Below are 24,726 nucleotides of genomic sequence, written 5' to 3'. Positions count from 1 at the left end.
GGAAGGATAGAACCTAGAGAAAAGATATGGCTTCCTTCCTCCCAGTGGGCATCCCAGGATTTCTTCAAACTCTTTCACAGTCGGCACTAGCTGGAAGTCCTCAAATGTGAAGCACCTTAGGGGCTGGTCATAATACTGGGAAAGGGATGCAATCGGTTTCATGGAGACTTCTACCCTAGCTAGGTCCCAAATCTTACCATAGGTTTTGCGGAAGCTTGTCGCTAGAGCTGACCCATCAACTGCCCTAACCCTTTTAGACTGGTGATCCCTAGGCTCTTGACCTTGACTTGATAGAACCTCTTTTTAAGCGAAGGCATTTGACTTGATCCCATGTTTTACTAAAGTGAACAAAAATCGGTGCGAATCAAAACTCCAACATCTATCATGGGTGGAATGGATGAATGCATGAGGAAATATGACACAAATGCAATTTATTAACACGGGAGCCCGGGAAATTGTCTCCTTCTTAGATACAACATCTTGGGGTAGCAAAGTGCCCGACGTATGTATTAAAGAAGGTGACTCGGACCGTCCGTTGGTTTTCCAATGTGCATGATGCATATGCGAAAGGCGCAACACGGGAATGTACAATATGACAATATTCACAAAATACAAGCAAAAGGGTACGTGACACTTATGCATGGGAGTGTGAAAAATGGCACGAAGCGTGTCCGCTCCGTGCCCCTATTCAAGGGACCTATATGGGAGGGAGCTAACAAGGCTTTTAGTGATAATTCCCAAGGTGGTAATATCTCTCTTGAAGGTCTCTAGAGGTATCATCCCCTTCGAAGAACATACTGCAGCAGTAGGGACTACTAGCAACAATATGTTTTCAAAGAGAAAAACTCTAGATGAGGGTTCACTGTAATCAAGCAAGTCGGAGACCTAGCATGATCACAAATTCACCTCTACTCCTTATGTTCCCACGAACCCGGGTATAGGGCCCCTTTTTTTCAACTCACCGTGTGTGCAAATAGTGTTAGTGTTTGTGTGCATCAAATGAATAAATATTTACCTCAAGCATACAAAAAATGCACTAAAAGCATCAAAGAGTTATATATACAAGAACATAATAAAGGGAAACCAACAAAGGAGTAAGTCATGGCAAAACTTTGCACAAGATTAAATGGCCTAACTCTCTAAAAACATTCCCCAGTGGAGTCGCCAACTGTCGCAACCTACCCTTCGGCAGGAGGGCGACGCGTGACTCGCGGGATGCGTGTTCCACAAAAGGAATACGCGCGGAGTCACCACCAACGTTTATTTGAGGGAAACGTCGGAAAAACCGGAAAAGACGCAATCTATGAACTTTAAGTGAAAGGTTCGGGAGTTGCATTTACGCACGGGGAAGGTATTAGCACCCCACACGTCCGTCCCAAGGGACGACAGCCTTTAATCGAATGTGCAAACATGACTTTGATTTTTTTTATGTTCCCTTTTTATGTTCTCATATCCTTTATACCCTTTTTATATTTTTTCTTTTTGTGGTCGACAAGGGTGTTTCCCTTTGCTCCTACGTATTCCTCATTTTGCGATGAGGAAATCAGACCTACGTAGTTCTTTCTTATCAAGTGATTCTTTTTTACTTTAAGAGGTGATCATTTTAAGGCGTTGGACCTTGAAAATGATCCATTTTACTTAGTAAGAAATTGAAATGACAAACTTCAAAAACCTATTTTTTATGGACGAGCTTGACTAGGCGAGTTGATTTTAGCCTTAGTTTCACCTTAGTTATTAGTCAATTCAATTAAGAATGAGAAATCCCAAAGAGAAAATGTCCGATTTGATTTTTCGCTTTATTTTACTAAAAGGTATATTTTTTGTTATTATATTATTTTTTACCTCTTTTTGATTTCCAACGTGGTTACGGCACGACCGAACGGTCGGAATTCATTTTAACCGAAGTTAACGGATAATACAATTCAAACGATCGGTGGAAATTTATTTTATTTTTAAGTTAAGCGAGAAATGACTTAAGTAAAATGGCTTAAGCACGTCAAAAGGGGGGTATAAAAAGTAAATGAAACGAGAATAAAAATACACGAAACACAATGTGGACCACTATGGGTACATAGAATGAATCGAAAAGCTTGGTTCGAGGTACTTACCCGTTGAAGATCGAAGAACGAATGAAGAACGTCGAAGAACGGTCGAAACCTTTGCGAAATTCCTCACGGAAAACGTTACGAAAGCGTTTCGGAAGCGCCTCGGCTTAGATTTTCTTCACGGAAACAATTTTTCCAAGCAAATTCGAAAGAGAGGGAAGTGCCTAAGGGGCTGAACCCTTTTCTTCTTCACTTCCTCCCCTATTTATAGCAAAATAGGGGAGGTGCTTGCCGCCCAGCTCGCCCAGGCGAGCCAGGTTGCTTCCTCCAGAAGCAACATCCTTCTGGAGGAATCTTCTGGAGGGCCCACGTGGGCCTGGGTGCTATTTGCACCCCCATTTTTACTAAGTACACCTCCTCTGCTTTTTTTTTTGGTGATTCTTTTTTCGTAAAGTTACGGAAACTTACGAATTTCGTAACGATACTTGTTTTCTTTCCGTAATGTTACGAAACCTTGCGGATTACATAATCATCCCCTTTTTGACTTACGGAATGTTACGGAACCTCAGTTAATTATGCAACGATGCCTCCATTTGATTTCTGGTGTGTCACGGAAACTTACGGATTGTGCATCAATATTTTTTTGGTTTTCCGGCATGTCCTGGAATTTCACAAATTGCCTAATGATGGGTGCCAAGAACCTCACAAGGACCAAAGAAAAGTTGCATGTCATCAAGCAAAGGTCCCCGGACGAAATTAGGGTATGACAACTTGCAACTTCTTTATGGATCAAGCTGGTGAGGAAAGAAAATTGCAACTGAGTGAGTTAGATGAGATATGCCTAGAAGCCTACGAGAGTGCCAAGTTCTACAAAGAAAAGACCAAGAAGTTCCATGATAGCATGATAATTAAGAAGGACTTCATGGTTGGCCAAAAAGTGTTATTGTATAATTCTAGGCTTGGACTCATGAGTGGTAAGTTGAAGTCTAAGTGGATTGGTCCTTTTGTTGTTACTAATGTTTTTCCTTATGGTAAAGTTGAGATCAAAAGCGACTCCACAAACAAGAGCTTCAAGGTCAACGGACACCGACTTAAGTCATTCCTCACAAACCCTTCTTTAGTGGACATAGTGGTGGAAGAGACTTCCTTACTCCACCCTACTCTTCCTCCACCATGACTTTGGGAGTTCTTCTTTTCCTATCTCCTTCCTTACTTTTATTACACTTGTCCAATTCTATTTGATGGTTTAATTTCTTTTAATCTTTTAATTGTGCCACATTGAGGACAATGTGTTGTTTAAAGTATGGGGGGAGTGTTATTTCGTTTTGCTAGTTTTGTTAATTTTGTTAGTTGTGTTAATTTGTTAATGTTGTTAGGTTTCTAGTTAACATTTTAGGTCAATTCTGTTTGCATGTACAACTTTGCATGTTTTTCTTTGAATTATAGGATATGTCCAAGAAATGGGTAATTGTTTTGAAAATTAAAGCCTTTTGACATTTTGTGATTTGAAATCCTTGTTTTTCCTCTACATGTCATGATAGTTTTGAAAGCTCAATTTGAAAGTGATAAGTTTACCTTTGTGAGAATTTGAGCCATCCATCATCATAATCATTTGGTGTGTTTTGCCCCATTGATTGCTTTCATAATAGTCTTAGCTTGATTCTTGTTGATGCTTCCTAACTCACTTGCATATTTGGAAATGATTGAGGCAATTTTGTTCTTATAAGGTTCTAGCCAAACGAACTTACCTTGAGTTAATTCCTTTGATAACCCATTTGAGCCTATACTTCCCTTTCTTTGTTTTGAAGCTCATTTCCAACCTTAAAGGAAAAACCCATGTTTTCCCTTTACCCTTAAGAATTTTGGGAGTTTGGAAATTTTTTGGGAAAAAAGTTTGGGGGGGGGGGGGGGGGGGGGGCTTCATGACATATTTTTGGCCATATGGATGTACATTGTATATGGGTTAAATGTTGGACATGCTGCTGAATGATATGTTAGTTCTCAAAGGCTATCTCTAAAAAAAAATAAAAAATTAGTTGAAGCAATTAGAAAAAGAAAAAGAAAAGAAATAAAGTTGAATGAATAAGATCTTAAATGAAAAAAAAAGGATTAATAAGACTCTTGGTTCTACTCTTTATATTTTAATTTTATCTTTAAGTTTTCTTATTTTCTCTTAATGTGCACTTATTCCCATTGTTCCTCTATTCCTTTGGGATTTAGCTACTTATTCCATATTTTTCCCTACCTTGTCCTTGGCCCCATTACAACCTTTAAAGACCTCTTGATCTTCATGTGCTTGTGTTTATGGGTTGATTATCGATTCTAGAATCTTGCCAAGTTTATGTGGTGTTTGTTTTCATGGGTGCTTTGAGAGTAAATAGTAGCCTAGACACTTGAGAGATAGAGTGTATATCTTGTGAGGCTTTATCACTTTTTCATTCTTGAGCTGATTAACTATTTTGCCATGATTGGGTTGCTTGGATGATTCTCACGAATGTCTTGACTCTTTGGATCTCTTCATGATAGATGTTATCCATTCCTTTCATTCATTGATGTTCATTGAGAAATATGTAAATGTTTTTGTTTGTCTCTCTTCGATATCCTTGGATTTTGTTCTTTGTTTCATTTTGCCCAGGAGTGCAAAAGGCTAAGTATGGGGGGATTTGATTTGTCATTATTTTATCCCATTTTCTTAACCCTTTTTGCACCACTTTAATTATGGATTAGTCTTAATTTTCAAATTAATTAGGCAGTTTTGTTATTTGGGCTCATTCAGCTAATTTGATGTTTTTAATCTAATTTCAGGAATTAATGAAGCATTGGGCTTAATCCAGATTTTGGTTATGGACTTAAAGAGGGCAGGCAAAGCAATGTTTACCTTAGTTAATTTCTAACTAGGAGATTGCAATTTTATTTTATGTTGTTCAATTTTTATTTCGTTTTGGGCCAGAGTAATGTAATAGGGCGCAGTAGCTTTGAGTGACCCTTATAAATAGCAGCCTTGGGATTCGTGTAAGGGGGCTATTCATTATTCAGAGCACAGTTTAGGGTTTCTACATTTTTCTGTTCTAATGCTACTATTCATGTAATGCAATCTTCCATTTTCTGCTTCTAATTACAATTTCGTTCTTGTTTCTTCTTCTGCCTTTGGTTTCATTTACGTTTTCTGTTCTTAGTTTCATTTACGTTTTATGCTTTTATCATCATTTACATTTCTGTTTCTGCTCCTAGTTTCATTTATGTTCTCTGCTTTCATTAAAATGATGGTAGGCTAATTTCCTGGTGTTGTTTCCTTCTGAGAACGATGCTTTAACTCTCTTCGAGGTTCTGTTTATAATGTGGCTTCCTGGCAGTTCTCCCTTCACTAATTAACCCATATTCGTAATATTAATATGTGCAAGCTTCGTGTTCGATTAATTGCCTCTGAGCCTAACTTGCGTTCATGCTTAATGGACGAAGGGTTAATTGGTGTATGTGTTGCCTAATCACGTATTGATAGCCCTAAGTTGATTTTCGCTTAGTAAATTAAAATAGGGTTGGATTAAGTGGTTAACTGTTAGGGACGAATTCTCCATAACCTAGGACAAGAGAGTGACTTCTGAATCAGAGGAAACAACTCGTTTTTAATACTATTAATTTTGTATTCTAGTTCACTTGTTCTTTATTTCACAAAACAAACAAACAACCCCCCCATTGTTACTGTTACTGCAAGTATATTATGAACATTTGGTTTATCATTGCTCGTTGGGAATGTAACATCCTGGAAATTTCTACCCGAAATTTTTGAAAACGATGTATTTTGAATGATTATATATATAAGTATTATTCAGTGTATATGCATATATGTTCTTGGTTAGAGTAGGAATAGCGGGGGCAAGATATGCGGGTTGGACTAATTAAGGGAGAGAAATCCATAACTGGGAGGTTATGGGTTAATTCCTAATTAATTAGTTAAAAATCATCGTTTTGCGTGCGACTTAAAATTTAACGAAACCAACCTCTGAACCACGCTCGGGGTTTTATTCTGAGCGTTTTGATATATATATTGCTTGCTTTCGGAAACTGGTCCCGGCGGACGCAGAGAAACGCGAGAAACTGGAATCAGAGAAACGGCACGCAAACTGAGGCAGGATTTTAGCGTTTCAAAGGTCAGATTTTTCTCACTTTTGTGACTGAGTGTGGGTCACAGTCAAAAAGAGAAAGTGGGCCCTTTTTGCTCCAATCAAATAGGGACATGTGGCAGAGCTTGAATAAAATAATAGAAAAAGAGGAAAACCTTTTATTTAAGACCAAAAAGCTTTTCTCTCTCCTCACTCAGCAAAACAGAAATTTCAGACAGCCCTCTCTCTCCCTCACGTTGCCATTCTCTTCTTCTTCATTCTCCATTGAAGCTCCACACAAAGCTTCAACCTTTGGTGCTCATTTCTGCCCCAAATCGTGAAAGGAGAGCATTTTCGGGGTCGTGAAGTGCGTGGCTACGAGTGGGACTTCGAAAATCCAGGTTTGGGTGGACTTCTTTCTCTCTTAAATTTCGTGGGTATGGGGTTTTGGGAGATATGATGGGTAGTTTTGTTAGTTTTCTGCTGTGTGATGTTTATTTGTGAAGGAACTTGTTGAGAACTTGTTGAAATTGCCATGTTGGAATGAGTTAAACATACCCATTCTGTTTTAGGGTTTTTGTGATGATGTTTGTGATGTTTATATGCTGAAATTGCTTATGGAAATCTGTTAGAGACGAAGGGTAGAACTAACCTAGGGTTAGAAAGTGAGAATGTGTTGTTATGAGTGGAAAAAGAGTGAGACTTTGAGGGTTAGAAGGCTAAGTCTGAATTCTGTGGTAAATGGAGGTTAAAGTGAGTTAACACTAGCTTGAAATGTCATTTAGAACTTATGAGAAAGCTTGGACTGTGCTAGAGAGAAAAACAAATGACCAAAGTGAACCAAGAGCCATTTCTAGGGCAAAATTGGGTGTTGAAGAGTCAAATTTTGATTCGGTGGAATTTTAGGTGTAAATCCAGTTTGGGCAAGTTTAGATTGACGTTATGGACTGGTGTGAGGTGAGAGTTTGCTTCATAGTTACCTCATTCTAAATTTCACTTTTCAAACCTAGAAAACCCATTGAATTGAGGGGTTTTGGACACCTAGATTTTGTGTTGCTGTGGTTTGAAGCTTGGCTTTGGTTTAGACAGGTTTGATACCTGATTTGGGACTTGTAGGATTTGATTTGAGCAAGATTGGATGAGGGGAAGTGTGATTTTCGAAATCTGCACTTATGTAGAATTTTGCTGTCAAAATAGGTGCAGCAGGATTTTAGCTTAGTGCAGAAAATGCTTGTGTGTGGTTGGCTGTGGAAAGAGTAGTACAGAATGAGTTCTGGATGTTTGCTAGTAGATCCCAACGGTCACAATGTAGGCTTATGCACTATAGACTTCTAGTAAAATTTTGGAGTCGATCCAACGGTTAACGAATTGGATCGAAGGAATTGTTACTGTGGTCTTTAAGTGAGAAAAGCTGTGATTTTGGTTGATGTGTTGAGCAGAGTTTTCTGCCTTTGCTCTGTTTTGCTTGGCTGTGATAGCTTGTGCTGTTTGAATGTTGTTTTGTTTGGATGTTGTGGAAGCTTGGGAGGATTGATGGGGACCCGGTGTTGAGAGAAACGAGGATATGGGCTACGTGGGAGTACGTGAGCTCAGTTGGAGGTGGGCAACAGGGGATGGTGGGTTTATGCGCGCATTGTGGATGTGGAACACTTGTTGTGCACCATCGCCCGACCGCCACCTAGTACCACATGTGATGGGTACCCCATAATCCTACAAGCTTGAGATGAGGAAGTGTTGAAGGGTGAAACTTCCTGCTTTTATTGTTGACCACAGAGTGGTACCTGGAGATATGTCGCGGGGGTCAGGAGACCTTGGGAACGTCAGGTGGGGTGCTATTGCCCAAAACCAAGCTTGACCAATCCCGACCCAACCCGGGCATAGTCGGTCAGTGAGAACCTGTGATGTACCTAAGCAGGCGAGCTCCTGGCAGTCAACAGATAAAAGGAACAAAGACCACAAAGCAATGAGGCTTGTGGTGGCTGGCCAGCTGTGAAACTTGATTGATATGTGAGATATGGTCTCTGGTAATCGATTACCAAGGGTGGGTAATCGATTACAAGGCTTAAAAATGAAGACAGGGGGCTAAGATGGTCTCTGGTAATCGATTACCAGGCTTGAAAACGAAGTCAGGAAGCTAAGGGAGCCTCTGGTAATCGATTACCAGCCTGTGTAATCGATTACACAGAGGGATGGGTCACTGGTAATCGATTACCAGGCATGTGTAATCGATTACACAGTGCATTTTTGCATATTTCATGTCCTGAGGCTGTGTAATTCAAGTTTAGCCTCTGGTAATCGATTACCAAGGCTGTGTAATCGATTACCAGAGATGGAAAGCCTTAAAATACCCATTTTACTTGCATGTAGTGGTTATGAGACAAATTGTGTGTAGCGCAGTTAGATTCTTGTGAAAGAGTCTACCCCTTTCTCTTCTTTCTTGTAGATCGTGATGGCGGCGCAGCTAATCCGTGATCGAGTAGAGATGGAGTGCCTAGAGGGAGCTTGGGAGACCCTCGAAGGCAACACGAGGTGCCGATTTCGGGGCACCATTCGATTCACGGCTACTTCTTTGGTGCATCCAGATGAACCTGCACGGACGCTTCAGCGCACGGTGGAGTGGACAGCTCCTTGGATTAGTTTTGTGTATTTTGAGGGTGGGTGTATCTAGGACTGACTGTTAGGTTTACTCTTTTGTTTTTGTATGGGTAGACCTGATGTATAGGAATTTGATGATTGTATACTTGTGGCTGAAGCCACCACTATGGACACCTTTGCTCTGGATGACACTATATATTTTGTAAAACTCCCATATTTTGGACAGCTTTAAATGATGAATGCATTTATGATCGATCTTGTTATTTGAAAATAAATCATTAGCAACTTTATTTGTAAAAGAGTTTATCGATTGTATTTTACCCTTTTATTTTCACGTGACGACCTAAAGTAATGGCTGGTATATTCTTCCTTTTGAAACAGCAAAATAATTTAGAGAATTATGAGCGGTAAGAAAGAAATGACTCCGAATAGAGTTGTGAACTGGCCATTCAGGACTTTATAGTGAGGATTTTCCTTCTAAACCTAGTTACGGTGAAAAGAGAAAGAAATGAAAAAGAAAAAGAAAAAAAAAATTTACCATGGTTTTTGTTATTTAAATTATTACTATTAAACCAGTCATTAATTTAGGGACGCCACAATTGGTGGTATCAGAGCAAAAGTTGGATTCTAGTGAACCTGTTTATGGTCTTGCTGTGTGAATGTTGTGTATCTCTGAAACTTGAGAGTAGGTTTCGGGGAGTGACGTTAAGTCACACATTGTGTGTATTTCTGCCTTATTGTCTTGAGCATGGATGTGTGACTGATTCATAGGATTGTTGTGTGTATCAGTATGTATAAAGAGAAGGATGTTGTTATAACTGTCATAGCCTGTGTGGTACACTCTCTCTTTAGGATTTCTTGGGTGCTAATAGTTTCCCTACAGGATAGGTATGGCAGGACGTAGTAGGGATCAGAACCGTGATGTCCTTGACCGCATCACCGCTGTGCTGGAAACTCTAGTGCAGGAACGTGATGTGGAACCGGCGGAGTATCGGGGACTCATGGCTTTCCGTAAGAACCACCCGCCAAAGTTCAGTGGAGACTATGATCCGGAAGGTGCTAGGTTGTGGTTAGCTGAGACGGAAAAGATTTTTGAGGCGATGGGTTGCCTTGAGGAGCATAAGGTTCTTTATGCGACATTTATGCTCCAAGGGGAGGCTGAGAATTGGTGGAAGTTCGTGAAGCCTTCATTTGTTGCACCTGGAGGCGTGATTCCTTGGAATGCCTTCAAGGACAAATTCCTGGAGAATTACTTTCCACGAGATCTCAGGAAGAGGAAGGCGAGGGAATTTCTGGATCTGAAGCAAGGAAACATGTCTGTTGGGGAGTACACGGCTAAGTTTAATGAGCTTCTGCAGTATTGGCCTCAATACCAAGATGCTCGGAATGAGGAAGATTTATGTGCTCAGTTTGAGAATGAGCTTCGGTTGGAGATCCAACAGGCGGTTAGTTATATGCAGATTACGGATTTTAATCAGTTGGTGACGAAGTGCAGGATTTTTGAAGATAAGATGAAGGAGAGGCAAGCTAGAGGTGTTGGAGGACCTCAGAGGAACCATCCTTTTAGAGGAAATGGTAACAAGAGGATGAAGCCGTATGCTGGCAACAAGGGGAAGCAACCTATAGCTACTTCCAACATGAGCCAGTCAAGGGGAACTGGGGTACAATGCTTTCAGTGTGGAGGACCGCATCTTAAGAGGAATTGCCCACAGCTCCAGCAGACACAGGAGAATCGTTGTTATGTGTGTGGCAAGGTGGGCCATTATGCTCGAGAATGTAGAGCTACTGGGAGACCGACGGTAACTGCCAATTCCAACACCGTCAATCGTGGACCCACTAATTCCACAAGGAGCGGTAATGTTAGCAACAACAACACTAGTGGTGGAAGACCAAAAGTACCCTCTCGGGTATTTGCTATGAGTGGTTCAGAAGCGGTTGCCTCCGACGAGTTGATACGGGGTAAGTGTTTGATTGCTGATAAACTTCTAGATGTACTTTATGATTCAAGTGCCACGCATTCTTTCATATCTCATGCATGTGTGGAGAGGTTGGGGTTATGTGCGACGGAGTTGCCATATGACATGGTGGTGTCTACTCCGACGAGCGAGCCTGTAACCACCTCTCGGGTGTGTTTGAAGTGTCCTATAATTGTTGAGGGTCGATCTTTTATGGCGGATTTGATTTGTCTACCTTTAGCTCATCTAGATGTGATCTTGGGGATGGATTGGTTATCTACTAACCATATCTTTCTAGACTGTAAGGAGAAGATGCTAGTGTTTGGTGGAGAGGTAGTTCCAAGTGAATCTTTGAAAGGGGATGCGGCCAACGAAGGAACGGGGGATGTTCGAACTTACATGGTGTTGTTCTCTATGTATGTGGAAGAGGACGCTGAAGTTGGTAGTATACCGGTGGTGTCGGAATTTCCAGAAGTTTTTCCTGATGATATTTGTGAATTGCCACCTGAGAGAGAAGTGGAATTCATTATTGACCTGGTGCCTGGGGCGAATCCAGTGTCGATTGCACCTTATAGAATGTCTCCGGTGGAACTAGCAGAGGTGAAGGCACAAGTACAGGATCTTTTGAGCAAACAATTTGTTCGTCCAAGCGCATCACCGTGGGGAGCGCCGGTCTTGTTGGTTAGGAAGAAGGATGGAAGTATGAGGATGTGCGTAGACTACCGGCAGTTAAACAAGGTCACTATCAAGAACAAATATCCGCTACCAAGGATAGATGATTTGATTGACCAATTGAGGGGAGCAACGGTATTTTCGAAGATAGATTTGCGATCGGGGTATCATCAAATTCGAGTTAAGAAGGAAGATATCCCAAAGACTGCGTTTCGGACTCGGTATGGGCACTACGAGTATTTAGTCATGCCATTTGGAGTGACTAATGCTTCGGCTATTTTCATGGATTATATGAATCGTATATTCCATGATTACTTGGATCAGTTCGTGGTTGTGTTCATTGATGATATCCTAGTGTATTCGAGGAATAAGGAGGAGCATGAGAAGCACTTGAGAATTGTGTTGCATATCCTGAGAGATAGGAAGTTATTCGCCAAACTGTCGAAATGTGAATTTTGGTTGGAGAAAGTGCAGTTCTTAGGGCACGTGATTTCTAAGGACGGGGTTGCGGTGGATCCGAACAAGGTGGAGTCGGTTATGGAGTGGCAACAACCGACAACTCCAACAGAGGTTCGAAGCTTCTTGGGGTTGGCAGGCTATTATAGAAAGTTCATTGAGGGATTTTCTAAATTGGCATTGCCCCTAACTAAGTTGACTCGTAAGAATGAGAAATTTGTCTGGAATGAGAAGTGTGATCAAAGTTTCCAAGAGTTGAAGAGGCGGTTGACGACAGCTCCAGTGTTAATTTTGCCCGACCCTAAGAGAACATTAGAAGTGTATTGTGATGCAAGCGGGCAAGGCTTGGGGTGTGTGTTGATGCAAGAGGGAAGAGTAGTGGCGTATGCTTCACGTCAATTACGTCCTCATGAAGTTAACTATCCGACTCATGACTTGGAACTAGCAGCGGTGGTCTTTGCCTTAAAGATTTGGAGGCATTATTTATACGGTACTCGCTTTGAAGTTTTCAGTGATCACAAGAGTCTCAAATACTTGTTCGATCAGAAGGAACTCAATATGAGGCAACGAAGATGGATGGAGTTCCTTAAGGATTATGATTTTGGACTTTTCTACCATCCGGGAAAGGCTAATGTAGTAGCCGATGCGCTAAGTCGGAAATCTTTACATGTTGCGACTATGATGGGTTTGGAGCAGAGATTGATAAAAGAGTTCCGAGATCTGAATCTAGCAATCGAGATGCGACCCAAGAGCTTATTTGTGGGAGCGTTGCAGATCACCAATGAATTCGTAGATCACATACGCAAGGCTCAAGAGGATGATCCGTTTTTGCAAGGCAAGGTGTTAGATGTAATAGGGGATAAGGGTGTGGAGTTTGAGAAGGACACAACCGGGTTAATTAAATTCAAGGGGAGGATATGTGTGCCATCTTTAGATGATTTGAGAGTTAAGATCTTGGAAGAAGCTCATAAAAGTCGTCTTAGTTTCCATCTAGGAATGACTAAGATGTACCAAGATTTGAAGAGAAGTTTTTGGTGGCATGGCATGAAGAAAGATGTAGCCGAATATGTAGCAAGATGTTTGACATGTCAAAAGGCTAAGGTTGAGCACCAGCGACCATCGGGAGAATTGAAGCCATTGGAGATTCCGGAATGGAAATGGGAGAGCATATCTATGGATTTTGTATCTAGTTTACCCAAGACTAGTCGTGGACATGATGCCGTGTGGGTCATAGTAGATCGACTCACCAAATCTGCTCATTTTATTCCGGTGAATATGAAGTATAGAATGGAGAAACTCGTGGAGTTGTACATCAAGGAAGTAGTAAGGTTGCATGGAATTCCTTCTAGTATTGTATCTGACAGGGATCCGAGGTTCACTTCGCGATTTTGGACGAGTCTACATGAAGCCTTGGGGACAAAGCTGAAGCTTAGTTCAGCTTATCATCCTCAAACAGATGGTCAGACTGAACGAACCATTCAGACTCTAGAGGATCTACTTCGGGCGTGTATTATAGAGCAACAAGGTAGCTGGATGGATTGTTTGCCATTGATTGAGTTTACTTACAACAATAGCTACCAAGCCAGTATTGGTATGGCTCCTTTTGAAGCTCTATATGGACGGAAGTGCAAAACTCCTATTTGTTGGTATGATGATGGAGAAGCAGTACTTCTTGGACCTGAAATGCTACAACAGATTAACGAACAAGTGAGGTTGATTCGAGAGAAGATAAAAGCATCTCAGGATAGGCAGAAGAGCTATTATGATAGAAGGAGGAAGCCACTAGATTTTCAGGAAGGAGAACATGTGTTTTTGAAGGTTTCTCCCGTAACCGGAGTCGGAAGAGCTCTTAAGGCTAGGAAGTTGACACCCAAGTATCTAGGTCCATATCAGATTTTGAAGAAGATTGGGCCTGTAGCTTATCATATCGCCTTACCTCCGAGTTTATCGAATTTGCACCCTGTGTTCCATGTCTCTCAACTGAGACGGTACAACCCAGATCCATCACATATGCTTGCAGTGGACGAGGTACAGGTGAAGGACAACCTCACCTATAAAGCACAACCTCAGAAGATCACGGACCGAAGAATGAAGTCGTTGAGAGGAAAGGAGATCGCGTTGGTGAAGGTGCAGTGGGGAACTGATGAGGGTGATTCTACATGGGAGTTGGAGGATAGGATGAGAGAATTGTACCCAAGTTTGTTCATCGAGTAGTTAATTTCGGGGACGAAATTCCTAAAAGGGTGGGAGTATTGTAACATCCTGGAAATATCTACCCGGAATTTTTGAAAACGATGTATTTTGAATGATTATATATATAAGTATTATTCAGTGTATATGCATATATGTTCTTGGTTAGAGTAGGAATAGCGGGGGCAAGATATGCGGGTTGGACTAATTAAGGGAGAGAAATCCATAACTGGGAGGTTATGGGTTAATTCCTAATTAATTAGTTAAAAATCATCGTTTTGCGTGCGACTTAAAATTTAACGAAACCAACCTCTGAACCACGCTCGGGGTTTTATTCTGAGCGTTTTGATATATATATTGCTTGCTTTCGGAAACTGGCCCCGGCGAACGCAGAGAAACGTGAGAAACTGGAATCAGAGAAACGGCACGCAAACCGAGGTAGGATTTTAGCGTTTCAAAGGTCAGATTTTTCTCACTTTTGTGACTGAGTATGGGTCACAGTCAAAAAGAGAAAGTGGGACCTTTTTGCTCCAATCAAATAGGGACATGTGGCAGAGCTTGAATAAAATAATAGAAAAAGAGGAAAACCTTTTATTTAAGACCAAAAAGCTTTTCTCTCTCCTCACTCAGCAAAACAGAAATTTCAGACAGCCCTCTCTCTCCCTCACGTTGCCATTCTCTTCTTCTTCATTCTCCATTGAAGCTCCACACAAAGCTTCAACCTTTGGTGCTCATTTCTGCCCCAAATCGTGAAAGGAGAGCATTTTCGGGGTCGTGAAGTGCGTGGCTACGAGTGGGACTTCGAAAATCCAGGTTTGGGTGGACTTCTTTCTCTCTTAAATTTCGTGGGTATGGGGTTTTGGGAGATATGATGGATAGTTTTGTTAGTTTTCTGCTGTGTGATGTTTATTTGTGAAGGAACTTGTTGAGAACTTGTTGAAATTGCCATGTTGGAATGAGTTAAACATACCCATTCTGTTTTAGGGTTTTTGTGATGATGTTTGTGATGTTTATATGCTGAAATTGCTGATGGAAATCTGTTAGAGACGAAGGGTAGAACTAACCTAGGGTTAGAAAGTGAGAATGTGTTGTTATGAGTGGAAAAAGAGTGAGACTTTGAGGGTTAGAAGGCTAAGTCTGAATTCTGTGGTAAATGGAGGTTAAAGTGAGTTAACACTAGCTTGAAATGTCATTTAGGACTTATGAGAAAGCTTGGACTGTGCTAGAGAGAAAAACAAATGATCAAAGTGAACCAAGAGCCATTTCTAGGGCAAAATTGGGTGTTGAAGAGTCAAATTTTGATTCGGTGGAATTTTAGGTGTAAATCCAGTTTGGGCAAGTTTAGATTGATGTTATGGACTGGTGTGAGGTGAGAGTTTGCTTCATAGTTACCTCATTCTAAATTTCACTTTTCAAACCTAGAAAACCCATTGAATTGAGGGGTTTTGGACACCTAGATTTTGTGTTGCTGTGGTTTGAAGCTTGGCTTTGGTTTAGACAGGTTTGATACCTGATTTGGGACTTGTAGGATTTGATTTGAGCAAGATTGGATGAGGGGAAGTGTGATTTTCGAAATCTGCACTTATGCAGAATTTTGCTGTCAAAATAGGTGCAGCAGGATTTTAGCTTAGTGCAGAAAATGCTTGTGTGTGGTTGGCTGTGGAAAGAGTAGTACAGAATGAGTTCTGGATGTTTGCTATTAGATCCCAACGGTCACAATGTAGGCTTATGCACTATAGACTTCCAGTAAAATTTTGGAGTCGATCCAACGGTTAACGAATTGGATCGAAGGAATTGTTACTGTGGTCTTTAAGTGAGAAAAGCTGTGATTTTGGTTGATGTGTTGAGCAGAGTTTTCTGCCTTTGCTCTGTTTTGCTTGGCTGTGATAGCTTGTGCTGTTTGAATGTTGTTTTGTTTGGATGTTGTGGAAGCTTGGGAGGATTGATGGGGACCCGGTGTTGAGAGAAACGAGGATATGGGCTACGTGGGAGTACGTGAGCTCAGTTGGAGGTGGGCAACAGGGGATGGTGGGTTTATGCGCGCATTGTGGATGTGGAACACTTGTTGTGCACCATCGCCCGACCGCCACCTAGTACCACATGTGATGGGTACCCCATAATCCTACAAGCTTGAGATGAGGAAGTGTTGAAGGGTGAAACTTCCTGCTTTTATTGTTGACCACAGAGTGGTACCTGGAGATATGTCGCGGGGGTCAGGAGACCTTGGGGACGTCAGGTGGGGTGCTATTGCCCAAAACCAAGCTTGACCAATCCCGACCCAACCCGGGCATAGTCGGTCAGTGAGAACCTGTGATGTACCTAAGCAGGCGAGCTCCTGGCAGTCAACAGATAAAAGGAACAAAGACCACAAAGCAAGGAGGCTTGTGGTGGCTGGCCAGCTGTGAAACTTGATTGATATGTGAGATATGGTCTCTGGTAATCGATTACCAAGGGTGGGTAATCGATTACAAGGCTTAAAAATGAAGACAGGGGGCTAAGATGGTCTTTGGTAATCGATTACCAGGCTTGAAAACGAAGTCAGGAAGCTAAGGGAGCCTCTGGTAATCGATTACCAGCCTGTGTAATCGATTACACAGAGGGATGGGTCACTGGTAATCGATTACCAGGCATGTGTAATCGATTACACAGTGCATTTTTGCATATTTCATGTCCTGAGGCTGTGTAATTCAAGTTTAGCCTCTGGTAATCGATTACCAAGGCTGTGTAATCGATTACCAGAGATGGAAAGCCTTAAAATACCCATTTTACTTGCATGTAGTGGTTATGAGACAAATTGTGTGTAGCGCAGTTAGATTCTTGTGAAAGAGTCTACCCCTTTCTCTTCTTTCTTGTAGATCGTGATGGCGGCGCAGCTAATCCGTGATCGAGTAGAGATGGAGTGCCTAGAGGGAGCTTGGGAGACCCTCGAAGGCAACACGAGGTGCCGATTTCGGGGCACCATTCGATTCACGGCTACTTCTTTGGTGCATCCAGATGAACCTGCACGGACGCTTCAGCGCACGGTGGAGTGGACAGCTCCTTGGATTAGTTTTGTGTATTTTGAGGGTGGGTGTATCTAGGACTGACTGTTAGGTTTACTCTTTTGTTTTTGTATGGGTAGACTTGATGTATAGGAATTTGATGATTGTATACTTGTGGCTGAAGCCACCACTATGGACACCTTTGCTCTGGATGACACTATATATTTTGTAAAACTCCCATATTTTGGACAGCTTTAAATGATGAATGCATTTATGATCGATCTTGTTATTTGAAAATAAATCATTAGCAACTTTATTTGTAAAAGAGTTTATCGATTGTATTTTACCCTTTTATTTTCACGTGACGACCTAAAGTAATGGCTGGTATATTCTTCCTTTTGAAACAGCAAAATAATTTAGAGAATTATGAGCGGTAAGAAAGAAATGACTCCGAATAGAGTTGTGAACTGGCCATTCAGGACTTTATAGTGAGGATTTTCCTTCTAAACCTAGTTACGGTGAAAAGAGAAAGAAATGAAAAAGAAAAAGAAAAAAAAATTTACCATAGTTTTTGTTATTTAAATTATTACTATTAAACCAGTCATTAATTTAGGGACGCCACAGGGAAACGACCTAGGATCACTTCCTAGTTACTGCATTTTAATGTTTATTTGATTCGGGTACGGCCTCGATCAGGGAGCTTGGGAAATTGTCTCTTTCTTAGATACAACGTATGTATTTAAGAAGGTGACACGGACCCTCCATTGGTTTGCCAAAGAGAGGGGATCAAGACAGAACCCGTGCATGATGCATACGTGAAAGGCACAACACAGGGATGTACATAGTACGACAATACCCAAAAACAAATATAAGCAAAGGGGTACATGACATTTAGGACTACATGCATGGCAGTGTAAAAAATGGCACACAACGTTTTTGCTTTGTGCCACTATGTCAGGGACCTAATTGAGAGGAACTAAAAGGCTTTGAGTGATAATCCCCAAGGTGGTCATATCTCTCTTGATGGTCTCTAGAGGTATCATCCCCTTCGAAGAACATATTGCGGCAGTAGGGACTACTAGCAACAACATGTTATCAAAGAGAAAAACTCTAGATGAGGGTTCACTGTAACCAAGCAAGTCGGAGACCTAGCATGATCACAAACTCACCTCCACTCCTTATGTTCCCACAGACCCGGGCATAGGGCCTTTTTCCAACTCACCGTGTGTGCGAATAGTGTTGGTGTTTATGTGCATCAAATGAATAAATATTCACCTCATGCATACACTAAAAGCATCAAAAGAGTTTATATATACAAGAACATAAGAAAGAAGAGACAAAGAAAAAGAACAAAAGGGAAGTCATAGTAAGGAAAGCACACTGATTGATCGACCTAACTCTCAAACAATAGTCCCCAGTGGAGTTGCCAACTGTCGCAACCTACCCTTCGGCGGGAGGGCGACGCGTTACACGCATGTGCGTCTTCCAAGAAAAGAATACGCGCGGAGTCGCCACCAATGTTTATTCGAGGAAAACGTCGAAAAAACTGAAAAAGACGTGGTCTACGAACTTAAGTGTTTAAAGGTTCGAGAGTTGTATTTACACACGGGGAAGGTATTAGCACCCCACGCGTCCGTCACAAGGGACAGCGGCCTTTAATCAAGTGTGCGAATATGACTTTAATTTGTATTATTTTCCCTTTTACGTTTTTATGTCTTTTTATGCCTTTTGTATTTTTTTATCTTTTTGTGGTCGACAAGGGTGTTTCCCTTGCTCCTATGTATTCCTCAATTGTGATAAGGAAATCAGACCTACGTAGTTCTTTGAGAACGGAACGTTGGTTAAGTTGTTTTTATCTTTTTTGCAAGATATATTTTTATTGAATGAAAGGTCATTTAAGGCATTAAACAATCTTTCGATTCTTTCGAAAGGAGAGAAAACATTAAGGCATTGGACCATTAATGATCTCTTGTTTATTTTTGAAAGAGGTAACAGAGCTACGTGTTGATTTTAGGCTTTTTAGAAATCCACGTTTAACCAACAAAAACGAAAAATACCATTTCAAGGCGTTGGACCTTAAAAATGGCTTTTTAGGTGATGACAAAAGTTTGATTTATGAATTGGTTTTAGTCTTAGTTTCACTTTGATTATTAGTCAATTCGATTAAGAAAGAGAAATCCCAAAGAAAAACGTCCGATTGATTTTTTTGAGTAAAAGATATTTTTTGATTATTATATTATTATTTTACCTTTTTTTTTGTTTTAAACATGGTTACGGCATGACCGAACGGTCAGATTTCATTTTAACAGAAATTAAAAGATGTTGCAATTCAAATGATCGGTGGAAATTTATTTTATTTCTTGATTAGGCGAGAAAGTGACTTAAATAAATGACTAAATCACGTCAGAAGGGGGTACATAAAGTAAATGAAATGAAAATAAAATCACGCGAAACAAGTGAGGACCACTAAGGGTACATAGAATGAATTGAAAAGTTCGATTTATGGAACTTACTGATTGAAGACCGAAGAACGATGAAGAACGGTTGAAAATCTTCGTGAAATCACCCACGGAAACGTCTCGAACACGTTACGAAAGCGCCTCGGCTTGAATTTTCTTCACGGAAACAATTTTTCTCACTAATTTTAAGTGAATCTCATAAACCAGGAGGGTTGAACGAATTTGTTCTGCCCTCCTCCCCCTATTTATAGGAAAATGAGGGAGGAGCTTGCCACCCAACTCGCCCAGGCAAGCTAGGCTGCTTCCTCCAAAAGGATGTCCCTTTTGGAGAACTTCCTGGAAGGCCCAAGTGGGCCTGGTTACTATTTGCACCCCCTGTTTACTAAATACACCCCTTGCCTTTTTTTTGCTGGTTCTTTTTCCGTAACGTTATGGAACTTTACGAATTATGTAGCGATACTTGTTTTCTTTCTGTAATGTTACGAAACCTTACGGATTACGTAACCATCCATTCTTTGGCTTCCGGGATGTTATGAGACTTTACGGATTGCACATTAACACTTCCTTTTGACTTCCGGCATGTCACAGAACTTCACGGATTGTGCAACTATGCTTTCTTTTGACTTTCGGCATGTCACGGAATTTCACGAATTGCCTAACGATGGGTGCCAAGTACCTCGAAGTGGTCAAACGAGGGTCGCATCCCAACAAACGGGTGGTCCTTGGACGAAATTAGGGTATGACACTGAGCAAACTATGTCATGAAACCCATTGGATATGTTATTTGTAGTGATGTTGCTATTCTCATTCATTAGTATCTACCCAATGGAACATTGTCCCAACTTCTTCATGAATCTACAATGCTACTTGGATATCAGCCTGACTGGCCTGCTAGACTATCTATTGCAATTGGAGTGGCAAAAGGTTTGGCTTTCCTTCATCACTTGGCAATCATCCATCTTGACATTTCTTCTAGCAATGTTCTTCTGGATGCAGATTTTAAGCCATTGATTGGGGACATCGAAATATCAGAATTTCTAGATTCAATCAAAGGCTCGACTATGATTATCCCATATGTTGGCTCCTCTGTTTACGTTCCACCAGGTATACTACTTTCTGGAATCCAATTATTTCATATTTTCTTGCTACAAAAGTTTAGACTAGATTAAAATTTTGGTTGTGTTGAACACTGTTTATTGTTTTGGTTCTTATATAAAATATGGATAAAATGTGTCCTTCTAGTTTAGATCAAAATTGGTTTTGTTCCCTACATTTAAAAACGCTAGTTTTGGTCCCTATGTTTGGGACGAAATCCACTATTAGAACTAAAACCACTGTTTTTAAATGTAGGAATAAAATCAATTTGACGAAATCTTGAGAGGCATAAAAAGTATTTTACCCTTAAAAGTGTTAATGAATTAGTTCTTATCCTTCGTCAAAATTATAATATATAGATTTTGTTAAGTTGGCTAATGTTGTCTTACATGGCAACGTGCCATCTCACTAAAAATGTTAGACAAGTTAACAAAATCTATTACCTTCATAATTGCAGCAAAAGGTTAGACCAATTCATTACTGTTTTACTTTTTGCAAAGGATCAAAATGAATGACTTTTTATGAAGGTACAATTGAAAAATAGTATCATGTATAGCAATGAAATTTTAAAGTTAACCTATAATCTTATATTTTTGGACTGTCTGAGTTTGGATTAACCGATTGAGCAAGCGTTCTGCCTTTCATGTTTGATGCTTGGGTCTAATACAGTAGCTTTTAGATAGGCAGTTAATTAAATAGGCATGACTCCCTTGGTCACACGTTCTTGGGTGAACACTTATTGCTTCATTTTACTTTTTTCAATTATTCTATGTTGTAGAATATGCATATACAATGAGAGTCACAGAACCTGGAAATGCTTATAGCTTTGGTGTGATTCTGCTAGAGATCCTGACAACTCGAACATCGGTTGATGAGGCTTTTGGTGAAGGTTTGGATTTGGTGAAGTGGGTTCATGGAGCTGCAGCAAGAGGTGAAACTCCAGAGCAGATACTGGATGCAAGGCTTAGCTCAGTTTCTATTGATTGGAGGAGACAAATGCTTGCTGCTCTAAAAGTGGCATTGCTATGCACTGACTGTAGGCCAGCAAAACGACCAAAGATGATGAATATAGTGGGAATGCTTCGAGAAATAAGAAATCACAAGCCACATGAGTTCTCTGTGCCATGATCTACAACATTGTAGAAGATAAAAATACAGTATAATAAAGTGATGATTTTATAATTATTAGTGAAAAAAATAAACATTTACATATTGATAATTGTCCACATGGTTTTAAATAGCATTTACATATTGATAAGAAACAAATTCCTCCAAAGATAAAGGAAAGCAGGCAAGTGATGTTATCTTCTGGATTAGCTATTTTTTTAATCTTCTTTTATGTTGTAGAGTCTCCAAACTATAACAAAAATCTAATTGTTAAAGTCCTGAGTTTATTAAGGAAAAGATGACTGATAGGAGCCCACCCCAACAGATTAAGGGTCTATTTGGGTAAGTTTTTTAGAAGCACTTCTAAAAGAAGAAAATAAGAAAAAAAAAGATGAGATGAACTTTTCCATAAGCAAAAATAAGCTCTCTATGAGTTAATTTTTAGAAGCTCACCAATATAGCTTCTCTAAAAGATGAGATGACATTTACAAATTAACTAATGGAAAAATCATTTTAGCTAATGGAGAAGTTCATTTCATTTTTTTCTTCTTATTTTCTTCTTCTAGAAGTGCTTCTAGAGAAGCTTACACCCAAATAGGCCCTAAGTCTTTTAAATTTTATTACACTTGCAAGCCCAAAAGGGAAATTGTGTCCTAAGTTAGTTAGAGGAGTGAGTGTGGGGTAGTGGAGTCTGTTAGATGGGGGTGAGTGTTGTCTGTTATGGTATGGATACTTTGGAATGAAATTGGGAGTCTAGAGATTATTCTAACTTGGGGGAGCTTGCTCTCATTTCTCTATCTGTCTCTTTTCTCTATTCTTCTTCCTTTTGCAGCATCATTTGATACAATACGTATCATTGTTGCTTTCACTGAGAGTATTTCGTTTGTCGTATGCACACGAGGATGTCGACACGACTTGATGTTGCTAATTCCAAAATTGCCACTATCAAAACTGTTCTGAAATCTCACAATCAAGCGCTACAAGAACATACCACCCAACTCGGATCTCTACTTACCAGTGTCGGAGAGCTCATCAAATCAGTTTCCTCCCTATGCTCAGAGGTGTGTGATGGGTTTCATTGGTTTCCCAATGGAGCTTCATTGTTCTCAGGTTCTACTCCTGTGGGATTGTCCATCTCCAACAATCATAGACTTCACACAAAGCACAATAAACTTGTTACCTTCATTGGCAATGACCCAGTAGGGTGGATTGCCAAAGCTAAGACGTACTTCACTATCCAAGGTACACCACTGGAAATAATTTTATTAATTAAACTAATATTTTTTAGGTAAATAAAATAGATAGATATATATATATATATATATCCTTAGAAAAAATGTTTTATTTATTTATTTGATAGGAAGTAAAATAATGTTTATTTTTATAAAATGATAAAATAAAGGAAAAATAGAGTAAACAATAGGCTGTCGGTACCCTAGTTATAAATAGAGATGTCTCTACACTTTCAGTCTCTACATTTTCTCTTCCTCTTATTTTTGTTCTCTTTTTTCTCTCCCAAAACCCTCTATTTTTATCGCATACAACCAAATATGTCTCAGTAAAATGACAATCTTAGCATCGTTAGCCATTGGATTGTCGTAAAATTTGAACACCATGTTTGGAAATTATTTCCGCATATACTCACCGTTGGGATTTTTGAAATAATTTCTATGGTGAGGGAAATGTCCCTCGCACGTAACTTTTTGTTTTTCCTGCATACTCTCAAACTTATCCCAATAAAACTATGTTCCCGGACTAATTAGCTGTTGGATCATTGTGAAATTTGAAGACCACGTTTGAAACGCATTTCCTCTCATTCCCACTGTGGTGATTTGAGAAATAATGTCTATGGTGATAGAAATTTCCCTCGTATAGGGACAATTGAATGGAGTTTCAATCCCTTCTCCTTCTCTCAAATGCTTTAAAATCATAGCAAAGTAGCTAGAGGAAAAGCTTGAGAAATCTTAGAGAATTGATAGAGATGCTGCTATTGCTGCCGGACTATGCACGTGAACCCACTTAGAGATAAGAGATGAGTTTATTACAATTGGGGTTAGAATGAACACATGTAGGGATCCTTAGAGGATCAAATGGGGATTTATTATGAGATGTTTATTGAATTGTAATTCTTCTTATATGATTATGTGAAATTGTTTGAGGGGTTTTACTCCCCATGTTGTAAGAAATATTTTCATATAATTTGTTTGTATTTTGAACAAGATTATTACATTAGCGTAATAAATTGTTATATTGGGATCATGAAATTGTGATTGAAATTGTGTGTAATGGATAAATTGAGTATGTGTTGATTTGTGAGATACATGTAAACATGTGATGGTGGATTGTGACGTTGTGATATGTTAAAATTATGGACATGAAATTTGGTTGTGAACAAGTGTGTAGTTAACACTTGATTTGACAATACTTGTGTTGTATGCTGTGAATTATACAACAACCCAACTGGTGTTTACCTTGAGAAAAATGTTTATGTGCAAAGTGTTAAAGGGAAAGTGTAAGATTCGTCGTGATGTAAGCTCCATTGGAGCTTGTAGGCCTAGGATCTTCTTCATCAATGGATTCATTTGCTTCTTGGAAGATGAATGACAGTGGAATGGAGAAGGAAGAGAGAGAGAGGAGACGCCACTTCAAGTAGAAGATGAGTCTAGAAGAAGCTCACCACCATAGGAGGCCATGGATAAGAGCTTGGAGGAAGAAGGAGATGAATGAAGGGAGAGGGAGAGAAGAGCACGAAATTTTGTGCTCTAAATGAGCTTTGAAATCTGAATTTTAATATTCAAATGATCAAAGTTGAAAAAAATGCGCACACATGACCTCTATTTATAGCCTAAGTGTCACAAAAAATGGAGGGAAATTTGAATTTCAATTCAAAATTCACTTGAATTTGAAATTGAATTTGTGGAGCCAAACTTTGGAGCCTAAATTTCACTAATTATGATTAGTGAATTTTAGTTATGGTTCAGCCCACTAATCCAAGATCAATTCCAAGATTCTCCACTAAGTGTGCTTAGGTGTCATGAGGCATGTAAAGCATGAAGGACATGCACAAAGTG

At 40.0% G+C, this 24,726-nt stretch overlaps 1 pseudogene; it reads left to right on the top strand.

The window, feature by feature from the left end:
- LOC100777896 (leucine-rich repeat receptor-like tyrosine-protein kinase PXC3) overlaps positions 1 to 21,676 on the top strand; it is a 49,612-nt pseudogene extending 27,936 nt beyond the window's left edge.
- Positions 21,677 to 24,726: the final 3,050 nt, after the last annotated feature.

Source organism: Glycine max, chromosome 2, assembly GCF_000004515.6.
Source record: "Glycine max cultivar Williams 82 chromosome 2, Glycine_max_v4.0, whole genome shotgun sequence".
Lineage (NCBI taxonomy): Eukaryota > Viridiplantae > Streptophyta > Magnoliopsida > Fabales > Fabaceae > Glycine > Glycine max.
Note: the sequence above shows the minus strand (reverse complement) of the source record. Positions and strands in the feature narration are given on the sequence as shown.